General features: G+C 43.0%; 3 long non-coding RNA genes across 4 annotated transcripts; 1 reads left to right on the plus strand and 2 right to left on the minus strand.

Moving 5' to 3' along the window:
- The first annotated feature begins 4,329 nt into the window (after nucleotides 1–4,329).
- On the plus strand, nucleotides 4,330–5,516 carry LOC124320496. Its single transcript, XR_006913932.1, has 5 exons — nucleotides 4,330–4,365; nucleotides 4,415–4,660; nucleotides 4,724–4,932; nucleotides 4,992–5,093; nucleotides 5,184–5,516. It is a non-coding gene; the product is annotated as an uncharacterized LOC124320496 (long non-coding RNA).
- A 1,289-nt stretch (nucleotides 5,517–6,805) lies between these two features.
- On the minus strand, nucleotides 6,806–8,515 carry LOC124320482. Its single transcript, XR_006913910.1, has 3 exons — nucleotides 8,344–8,515; nucleotides 7,036–8,035; nucleotides 6,806–6,957 (listed from the first exon to the last, which is right to left on the minus strand). It is a non-coding gene; the product is annotated as an uncharacterized LOC124320482 (long non-coding RNA).
- A 649-nt stretch (nucleotides 8,516–9,164) lies between these two features.
- Nucleotides 9,165–10,783, minus strand: LOC124320494. 2 transcript variants are annotated; one of them, XR_006913930.1, is made up of 5 exons: nucleotides 10,700–10,783; nucleotides 10,485–10,631; nucleotides 10,339–10,416; nucleotides 9,271–9,381; nucleotides 9,165–9,208 (listed from the first exon to the last, which is right to left on the minus strand). It is a non-coding gene; the product is annotated as an uncharacterized LOC124320494 (long non-coding RNA). The 2 variants fall into 2 exon arrangements; XR_006913929.1 differs by having other exon boundaries at nucleotides 9,179–9,208; nucleotides 9,264–9,381.
- Nucleotides 10,784–10,803: the final 20 nt, after the last annotated feature.

The following is a 10,803-nucleotide window of genomic DNA, read 5'->3' on the forward strand; positions in this document are numbered from 1 at the left end:
ACGAGATCCTAACATGGTCGTCGATAGATTTTTAATACCCGAAAAGGAACTGATCACTCCAGAGGATTACAAGAGCCAGACGCTGAGGCGCTTACGTGAAGGCTTCACACTGGCTCGGAAAAATTTGTTAGACGCCAGGTTACGGCAGAAAATCCAGTATGACAAGCGTGCGAAGATAGGTAAATTCAAGTTGAGCGATAGAGTTCTGTTAGATGTCCGAGTCAGTCAAACAGGGACGAGTAAAAAACTTAACCCTCGCTATCAAGGACCCTACAGGATTTCAAAAGTGTATGACAACGATACGGTAGAGATCCGCTCTTACAACGGTGCTGCAACTCAGTTGACTCACGTCAATCGATTAAAAGCCCTAACAGAATGTATGGTGTGGCGTGATGAAAAGTGTGTCGACTTTGATGATCTCCGAAATACTGCACTAAATGCTCAACTACCAGAGAATGACGAGACGTCCGACGAAGAATCAGAGGACGAATTTAATGAGGACGTTGACGAAGAGTCCGTCCATCACGAAAGCAATGAGGAAAATGACCCAATTACTGTAGATGACAGTGGAGCTCAGAGTCAAATCCCACCCCCGATCAACGGCAATGACGCCTGCGTAGACAGCAACGGAGCAAGGCACGGTCCGGTCCGTGAATGCACACGAGAGACCGCCGCAGTTTTGGCCCAACCTCCAATCGCCCCACATGCCGACGGTCACCCGGGTGGTCACGTCATCGAAGAGGGTAGACGAAGGTCCCCCAGAACGCGACGCCGACCTGCACGTTACAATGAAGGAATCGATGAGGCCCAATTAGACCAACTCGAGATTGACGAGGAAGTCCGACGACAATAGCGACCGTTGCCTGGTCGTCGTATTAATACGACGTCTCACACCGATCAATTACATACAACTTATCGATGCCCTCGTCCACTATAAATCCGTACCCATCCCCAATTTTTTTCATACTATTATTCGCCATTCACCCATTATTTCTCAATTCGTAATTTTCACATTGATCTCCTCACAGCTTATCGTTAGTATATTCGTCCAATCATTCAATATCCGTTCCTTTCTCCAGTTTCTTTTTCCTAGTACTCTTCACCTGTCTCCGTACGGCAATGGCGATGAACGTCACGGTCTGCGACTGTAGCCAGGCGAGGATGCAGGGATTTCTTAATTTTGGTGATGAAGACTGCATCCTTGGAATGGAGGACCCTGCCCCCCCAAAAACTGTCGTGTACACCCTTCTATCCCACTTACCCGAGGTTAAGCGTTTTCCGGGCCACCTGTGTAGTGTCTGGGTTTCGAAACGTTCTGTTACCACCGATTTTTTTGGATGGTTTCAGCAAAGCGAAAGTAAGTGGCCTATTGCAGCCACGGAGGAAGTCTGCCGAGCGATGAAAGAGTTCCGAAAATGCGGCAACAACTCCATGAACCCCGCAGGTCCCCATAAATTCACGTTCGACAGATACCCCTTTGTTCAGCCAGCTTGGTTGAGGACAGTAGAGGACACCATTATGAACTGTAAAATTGAGGAGGTTGCTCTGGAGACCGAGTGCGATAATTGCACGATCAATTCTCCATTGGGCACCCTTCCGGGAAATTTGAACGGTTCATCGACTTTAAATCTCATTACCCTAATCTGGGACAATTCCTATAAGGAAAACAAAGATTGCGAGCTGAAGTTAGTCAGAAAGGGTAACGGGCTCCTGTATAAAACAAGCAACCCTAAAGTGAGACGTTTGCATGACCGCACGAGTCAGACTGATTATCTAATCAATACAACCTTGCTCTCGTATTGCGGGAGAGACCAACTGCAAGGCGTGATGGGAATGGACAAGATCCTTATTGCCATCAACAGAACCCTCTCTACTGAGACATTCGAGATCAACGAATCCGCAGTCGGACCAGAGGCAGAAGCTGGATATAATTCGACGACAGCGACAGAACTGAAGGTCCCTTCCACGTTGAAGGCTGAAATTGAAGCGGCTGCTCATGTCCAGTACACTAGAGACGTAGCGTTAGAATACGAGAATCGTTTGGCACGGGAAATTCGACGGTTACAATGTGAAAATCGGAAAATGAATCATCACAGCGTAATCGTCAGCGCCCAATACAACGGTTGGCTAGCGGCGGCTCACATTAACCTTCCAAGATGCTCCAAGCTTATTGCTAATGGGGTTCAAGCTTCTGTGTTCCAATGTCGGGAATACAACGTTACTTTTGAGACTCAAATTACAAAATGCGGCCCTCAGCCACGTTATCTGAATTCCACAATTTCCATTGAAGGGTGGGAGCTCACGCCTTTTACGGATTGTTACTGGTTTTCGAATTTTGTGAACTTCAATGGGAAAACTCACGCTTATAGGAATGGGGAATGGACTCCGGTTTTTGCTAATATTCAGGTCCAAGGGCGACAACTAATCGAACCCGAGAAACATGAAGCCGACAATACGCTGAAAACTCTATTACAGATGCACCCAGCAATTCAGAATAGCCCTCTCAGTCATGCATCGGTGATGGCGGACATTCTGGCCACCATTCACGAACATCACGCAGCGGACAACTCCCGCGACCTCCTTACTTCTAACGTCCTGATCCACCACAGCGACGCTCCACATGTCGACTTCGTAGCCAAGGTGGGGGGATGGTTAAAGAATTTTGGGGCAGTTTCGGGTTTTGGTATGATTTCCGTGATAGCTGTTCGGTTTTGTGGCGTCGGTTCCTTCCTCCTCAAAATATTCCCAATCATGTCAAAACTCCTGAACATCAGCTGTTTCAAAAGAGCCCCACCGGCCATTGCTGCAGCTCCATCTCGACCACCAGTCATCATCTTGCCCCGCGCTGACACCTATTCATCCCAATCCACCGCCTCGGAACAGTCCGCTGCTCCGCCACGCCAGAAGAGACCGCGGCAGCCAAGACCACAACGCCCTCGCCTGACACCAGAAGACGAGGCCTTCCTCCCCAGACGACCCCGCCCCCTATAATCCTTATTGATGCCGTACGATTTTTGCCATGTCCCTTTTTTTTCCTATTTTAATTTGACCTTTGTCGTGCAATTTTTACCTCCTTTTATTGATTACTACTCCGTATGGTGCGTTTTTTCCCTCGTTTTATTAATTCTCGCTTCGTATCGTGCCATTTTTACCTCCTTTTATTGATTTACTACTCCGTATGATGCATTTTTCCCTCGTTTTATTAATTCTCGCTTCAAATCGTGCATTTTTTTACACCTTTATTGACTTATCGCCGCGTATCGTGTGTTTTCTCCTCGTTTATTTTCTCTCATTCGAAATTATTGATTGGCCTTTCAACTTTTACATTACTCTTCGTTTATGCTCACACCTGGAACGACGGTTCCGATATTTTTTCTTACTCAGCACCACTCCCTTTTTCCTTCAATGCTCCCCTCCCCCGTTCCATTTCGTCAATTTGCTATGTGCCTTTTATCCTCCCATCCTTATGCCTCATGCACCTTCCTTAGTTTCCGTCATTCTCCGTCGTGCGGCTGGTCTCGGTTAAGCCTCGTCTCCGGTCTCTCCAAACAACGTTCTAATTCGCTCGAATATCACCACAATCCTATGAGTTGTCCTCCTTGGAAATGCCGTGCGGACGTTTTCCCTTGGGTGCACGATTACGGATGAAGCCCGTCGCGAAAATTTTTTCGTCGCTTCGTGCCCCTTGTCGTCTAAACGGGATTCACATTCCTTGGTTGGATGTTGTCGCTCTAGCCTCGTTGTTGTTGCGGGACGCAACAAGATGGGAGGGGGAGTGATGTAAAGAATCGGCTAGAGCCGTAGCAACAAGCAAGGTCATTAACCGACCAAAGTCGACGACCTCCGTTGCCCTCGATTCTTCGAGGTCAACCTAACGGTTTTAGGCCGGAAAAGCCAGCCTATTTGGAAAAACCCAAGCTTGACCCCCAAGCGAGGTTGACCAAAATGCCACGGCGTCCCCCCCACAACTGACAGAATGAGAAAGGCATTAAATAGAAGAGTAAAGTGGGGTCGCGAGCCAGTAGAGTTTGAGTGACTGAAGTGGAAACTGTCGTAAAACAGTGAAGAGACTGAGTGACGTGGCTGACCAGACCTTCTCTTGACACGTCCCTTGACCAGACCTTCTCTTGACACGTCCCTTGACCAGAACTTCCCTTGACGTTTTGTTTGACCAGACCTTTCGTGGACCCCTTACTTTATCCCCTGATTGTTGAGATGCACGGATCACCACGGTAAATACATAATTCTCGGTTTATTCTTCTTTATTTTGATTTCCTTATTCTTCATGCTGGTAAATCACCCTTACCAGGTGATCTATCACAAGGGCAAAAAAAGGCAGAGATGGATTATAGAAAGCTGACAGAGGTGATGCATCGATTGCAAACTAATGGGCATTTTATTTTTTTTTCAACAGATCTGGAACACAAAAGAGAAGAATTTCGTCTTTACTGGCCGCAGAGTTGGCGATAGTTGTCTGTAATTCTGGATCTTGCATTTTCATATACATATTGGGACACTGGTTCTTTACTGACCGCTAGATGCCACTGACTTTAAATGATTTGTCATGAATAGTTGAATACAGCCTTCATCATAAAACATGGCGAAACAAATTGTTGCTATTTTCTATTTATTTTTCTTTGATTCAAAAATACTGAATCATGTAGGTTTATCTTAAACTGGTTTACTTATTTTTATATATTACACCCATTTCTTCAAATTCCAGAAAGTCTGTCAGTGATTCTAACAAGTTGACTTAGCGTTCATTCACTTTCCATCCATTAGATCCTCATGCTGTCAAAATCCTAAAACTAGTGTTTGAAGTACACATATAGTGGAATACAAATGTGCGGATGTAAGTATTTTCCCATTACTGCTACCACACCAACGGCACCACGTCAAATGCCTTACTAAAACATCACCCATTTGATAAAGGTAGGCATCAATATCACCTATCGCCACGCTACTGCAATACTTCATAACACTTTCTTTAGCATCAGGAAATTTATCCCACACGAGGAGTGATGCAGTTGGTTGCTGTAATTCCATTATTACGGTTTTTCATCATGAAAATTTCAGTGGGCTTCTTAGAAAAAGTAAAGATTGATATGCTTTTTAATTTTTATATTTTCATTAATGTAACTGAATTTTACAGACAAATTTACACTATGTAAATTTTTTTACAGAGCACCCAAAGTCCCCACGAACATCCTTGAGCCAATGCTGGATTTTTTCCATAACGGAAGAGGGACTTCCACCAACATTCTGCTCCATCCTTATCTTCAAGCATGCTTCAAGACTCATCCAGCTTTACTGCTTTAACAGTGCTTCTTATGCTGCTAGTCCTGCTACACAACTTTTCTTGCTTCACTGGCGAGTTGGATCACTTCAGTTGCTGTGACACACCTGCAGTCACTCTCCACGGGATTATGGCCAGGTACCGGGCAATTGACTTATTTTCGTAGATTGTCTACCAATTCTAAAATTTGCGTTAAACCTTCTGTCTGTGTAATAAAAATCAGGCCCTTCATGCGCGCAAAAGAAGTGTTACTTAGACTTCGAATTTATTGTTTTTTTCTAACGCTAGATGGCTTTTCGATAATTTTCAGCTGTTACTTTGCAAATCTCTTTCATTTATCGGCAGCTATTGTGTGGAAATTTTTTAGTGAAAACTGACGTAACTATTCCACCAACAAAGCTCACTTGTTAAATTTTCGATATTTGCTTTTTTTTCTACTTCCGGTTTTCTCATTCAGAGTCAGTAGTTCAGTAAATATTCATTCCAGGAACAAACGAACCACATATTTGTGATCCCCGTCAAATTTTTGGTAAAGTTCATGTTATTTTTTTTACGTACGCGTACTTCCGGTTTCGAGAATTTTCCTGAACTATGTCCAAATTTTGGATTTCGTTTAAATCACACCTAATCGAACCCCAAATTTCATGGAGATCACGAATATTTGGTTTATTCCGTCGGCAGCTCAATGGTTTAGGTGCAATCGCTTACTTCCGGTATACTCCCGGAAATTTTTTATAAAACTAGCAAGTGAGCTTTGTTCTGTGTTCAGTTCAGAATGTTGAATGCTAAATTTTTAAGCAAAATTTTAAGCGCCTGTAAAGTTGTGAGCAAAAAAAAACAGATCAATGTACCTTTATGTACTATGTAACTTCTATTGGCATTTCACTTAATAACACTTGTTTGGTCTTTATTCAGGTCATACAGAGAAGACGTCGAGAAGATGAACTCCAAAACATCGCCGGTATCTCCAAAATGTCAGCGCGGATCATCATTTGTTGTTGGTAATATGTTTTCGTTTGTGTTAGTTAACCCGTTGGCTGCCACGCCTTTGTTCTCCCCTACCCCTAGCTCCTTAGCACGGGCCGCGCTGTTCGGTCTTGTGGTTTACATGCCGCGGGGTCGGAGAGTCGCACCAGCCCAAGATTCGCCGCAAGGCGCCTGTTAGGCAGTGCACCATAGGGACTTCCCCCTTGTCCGATACGGTGATGGATTCTAGAGGCGTGCATTCCATCTTCTCCTGTCACCGTGTCAGCCCGGACTTGTCAGCAATGGCAAGTCCCACCTTGGTCATGGATCCTTCAGACATGGCGCGTAGAGAGTAGAGAGCAACCTAAGGGTTGTATGGCGTGGCAGCCAACGGGTTAACTTAAGTGTATGTATGTATGTGTATGTATGTATATGTGTGATTGTAAAAAGTGGAGGAATTGTGGGTGGAGGTGGGAAAATAAAGCAATTCCTTTTCATGTTTTAGTTAATTGTGTCTGAGTAATTTATAACAAAGTAATGTTTAGCAAATAAAACATTATATTTGTTCGATCTTGAAGTTTTACATTCATGCATAAAGACACTTGGCTATTACTTATAAAGGCATCTCTCTTTGAATAAGGTTTTGTGAAGGGGCCAAACACAATGTCTGCCATGAACTCCTTTGTTACGCCATCCTAAATGTTAAGTACAGAACTGTTTGTATTAAACATTTAGAATAAACACTAAACAGTACGTTTTTTTTCGTAACATACCCTGAAAAAGAATTTCGTCCAAAGACCAGGATATGTCCGTATGAAGAGCGACTAGAGAAGTAGTTACCTCCAAAATAGGAACATCTGTCGCATTGTCAAAAGGTTTAAAAATATTTAAGGTCTTACAAGATGGTTACCCGCAAGTAAATCTTTATTTGCTCATTAAACATCCACAATCAAATATCGGTGACTAGCAACTAATAACAATAACCGAAAAATCTGAACACAAATCCCGACACAGATAATCAAATTAAAATTCAGCTCTAGCATTCAGAAGTCTCCTTGTAATCAGCTACATAAGCGTAGGTTGAGGTGTAATATGTTGGTGCCTTAGTAGTGTAGTACCTCAAGGCAGAGGAATACTTTGCAACTTCGGTGTATAGGTCGGATTAGCGTAATTAGCGGTTTAATGCCTTAGTTTGGTAGTAGCTTGGAGCAGAGTAATACTTGAGTTCCTCGGTGTACTAAAGTGGGACAGCGTACGTGGTTGTGTAATATGATGCTTCTTCGATGTAGTACTTGGGGGCTTCGGTGTTGTTGCTAAATGTAGCGTAGGTTGGGGTGTAGTAAACTGGAGCATCAGTGTAGAATTTCTGTTCAACGTAGTAGGAAGGAGTAGCTTCTGTGTAGTAAGTCGGGGCTGCGTAATGCTTGACCGCCTCAGTTGTGGCTGTGTAGATCGTGGCAGAGTAGTATTTGGGTGCTTCGGTGTAGTATTCGACCGTTTGGGTCGAGAAATTAGCTGGAGCCTCGGTGTGGTAGCTGGGGCCTCGATGTGGTAGCTGGAGCCTCGGTGTGGTAGCTGGGAACACAGTAGTACTTGGGAGTCTCGGTGTAGTAAAAAAGGGCAGCATACGTAGTCCGCTCCGCTGCCTTGGTGGTGTAGCTCGAGGCAGAGTAATAATTCGGGGCATCGGTGTTGTAGCTTGGGGAAGCGTAAGTTATGGTATCATAATCCGGTGGCTTAGTGGTGTAGTACTTGGGGGCCTCGGTGTAGTAACTGGTCGTTAAAGTTGTTGTTGTTGTGTAGTTGGGCGGCGGCGTTGCGGTTTGGTATCCGCCATACCCAGGAGACATCGGTACACCAGCGGTCGACCCAGCCATACAACGCCCAACAGCAGCACGATGCTATATTTAACTTAACAATGAATAAGTTTAAACTTTAATATTTAATGGCATATTAACAAATAGAAAAAAGTAGGATGAATACAAAACTCAATGTAAAAAACAGAAAACTTACCCATAATTATGAACTGGTTTTAGCCTTAGTGGTGTAGTACTTGGGACTTGGGAGTCTCGGTGTTATACTCCAGCTCTTTGGTGGTGTAGCTCGGGGCAGAGTTATACTTCAGGGCTTCTGTGTATTAACTCGGGGCATATAAGTTGGGGTGGTACTCTGGAGCCTTGGTGGTGTAGTAACCGATTGTTGCGTATGTTGTTGTTGTGTGGGAGGCGCGGCGTTGCGGTTTGGTTTCGCCATGCCAGGAGACATCGGTACACCAGTGGTCGACCCAGCCATTAACGATACACCGAACAGCAGCACGACGCCATAGTTAACTAGACAATTAATAAATTTAAACATATATTCAATTATAACTGACATATTAACAAGTAGTCACTAAATATTAATACAAAACACCATCTAAAAAACAGAATATACACCCATGATTGCGATCTGGTAATTCGATGAAGAAGGCAGTTGGTGACATAAGAGTGCACTATAGTTGTTGCCGTGTCGGAGATGCTCGCTCGACTGATATCTATTACCTTTTCTCTCTCATTTTATACGATTTTTTCTCACCATTCCCCTCATAAGCCTTGCGGCTATTGTACCTGCTTGATAATGATGCGACACGTCCCGTTCTCACCCAACCTTTACACCATTTGCGTAATGATCTCCGTGACCTTCAAAAGTAAAGGAAAATATTCTTTCCTTCTGCAAGTTGACGTTGCTGGGGATGGGTTTACAACAACCAATATCAAAATGAATACCAAATGGTTATGGCTTGCGGCTATGTACTCGCTTGATAATGATGCAACACGTGTCGTTCTCACCCAACCTCTACACCACTCCATGATACTTTTACTTTTATCTCCGTGACCTTCGAGCGGGATGGACATGCAAACTTGCCTTTCCTTCTGCAGGTTGACGTTGCTGGGGATTGGAATGGGTCTAAAACAATAATAATATCAAAATTAATACCAAATGGTTATGGCTTAAAACTCACTTTATACCAATTTACATTTGAGTCATTAACTCGTTTCTTCGGTGAATGAATAAATCTTCCATTTCGAACAGTTTGAAGGACAGTCGGCACTTTTGAAAATATTCCTCTTCACCTTTATCTAAATTTCAAACGATTCAAATGATCAATCCATATTCATTTCATGATGTGCACACAGTTGAGCCTATTATTGTTAAAGCTTTAAAATAGAATAGAGGATAGTAATTTCCGGAAGTAGGTGATAGACTAATCTATAGTTCTTTAAGAATGGAGTTCCCAAGACACTGATGGCGCCCTTCAGTGAGATCCGAGGTGAGATCTAGGGTTTCAATACCCATACATACAAACATAAGCTTAAAATTTGTGATATTTTTCCCTACTTATTATGCCACATGTCACAATACACCAATGCCTGATGTAGCCTGCCACAGGAATTGAACTCGGGACTCAAGCGTAAGAAATATTGGTTTTACTACTTAGATGGCTACGCTACCACCTACCGCTGATACGATCCTATTTAAAAACATTCCATAGCTCACCATAGCTCTCAGACAGTTTCTTCTCAAGAATATGATAAACTTCCGCAGATCACTCAAAACGATGAGCGAAAATGGTATTACAGTTATGGTAATTATGTATTGATTACAAAAGCCCTTGGTTGAATCTTACTCACTCCACATGTCCGATTGAGACTCCTCCATTTTGTCTCCTACTCTTCCTGTGTTTGTATAATATAATGTAAACTAACACAACTACTAACTAAATCTCACAAATTGGGGCTTCACAATAAAATAAATTAATCTACACACCAAATCTCTTGTATAACAATATAGAAAAGTTAAACAAGCCTTGTTGAGTTTGATTTCGATTGAAATAAAAAGGCAAGCTTAGATCCTAAGAGCATCAACCTTGCATTAACCAAGCACCCAAACTCACTATTCTACAATCTACAACCCTCACTCAACAAGTTTTTCCTTCCCCGAATCACAGCATCAGACAAGTCTAGTCTAGATTAGATAAAAATTGCATGCAATACAAAAAACAGATGAATAATTGCTTGAAATGCTGTTCAACTTACACATCACAGCTGATATTAGATTCTATTTTTTTCTCCGCCGCTCTTTGCTGAAAAGTCAACCTGACATCAGGCCATTAGCTTAGGAATAATAAGAGAATGTAACATATGTTAACCATCACTGCAAATTTAAAGGTAAATAAGCTTACGAAGAGTACGAGTCACTTGTTTGTGATGAGCAATAATGGCGCCATGACTCCATGAGTCAGCATAGCAAAGAGTAGAGGGAAAACCTTGAGCTTGATCCTTCAGTTCCTGCTGGGTTTACCGTTCTTGCATATCGAACAATTTCTTGGCTGAAAACAGGGAATGAATTCAAGCCAATACTGTAAAATTAATTTTAAAACTGAAACCATCTTCCTACCAAATCCGGTCAACATTTGATGACAGCTTGACAGGTGACAACAAGTTTACGACACGTAAACGATGACACTTACGCCATCTGTTTGTTATTCATTTCACTTTCAG

Source organism: Daphnia pulicaria, chromosome 1 (assembly GCF_021234035.1).
Source record: "Daphnia pulicaria isolate SC F1-1A chromosome 1, SC_F0-13Bv2, whole genome shotgun sequence".
NCBI lineage: Eukaryota > Metazoa > Arthropoda > Branchiopoda > Diplostraca > Daphniidae > Daphnia > Daphnia pulicaria.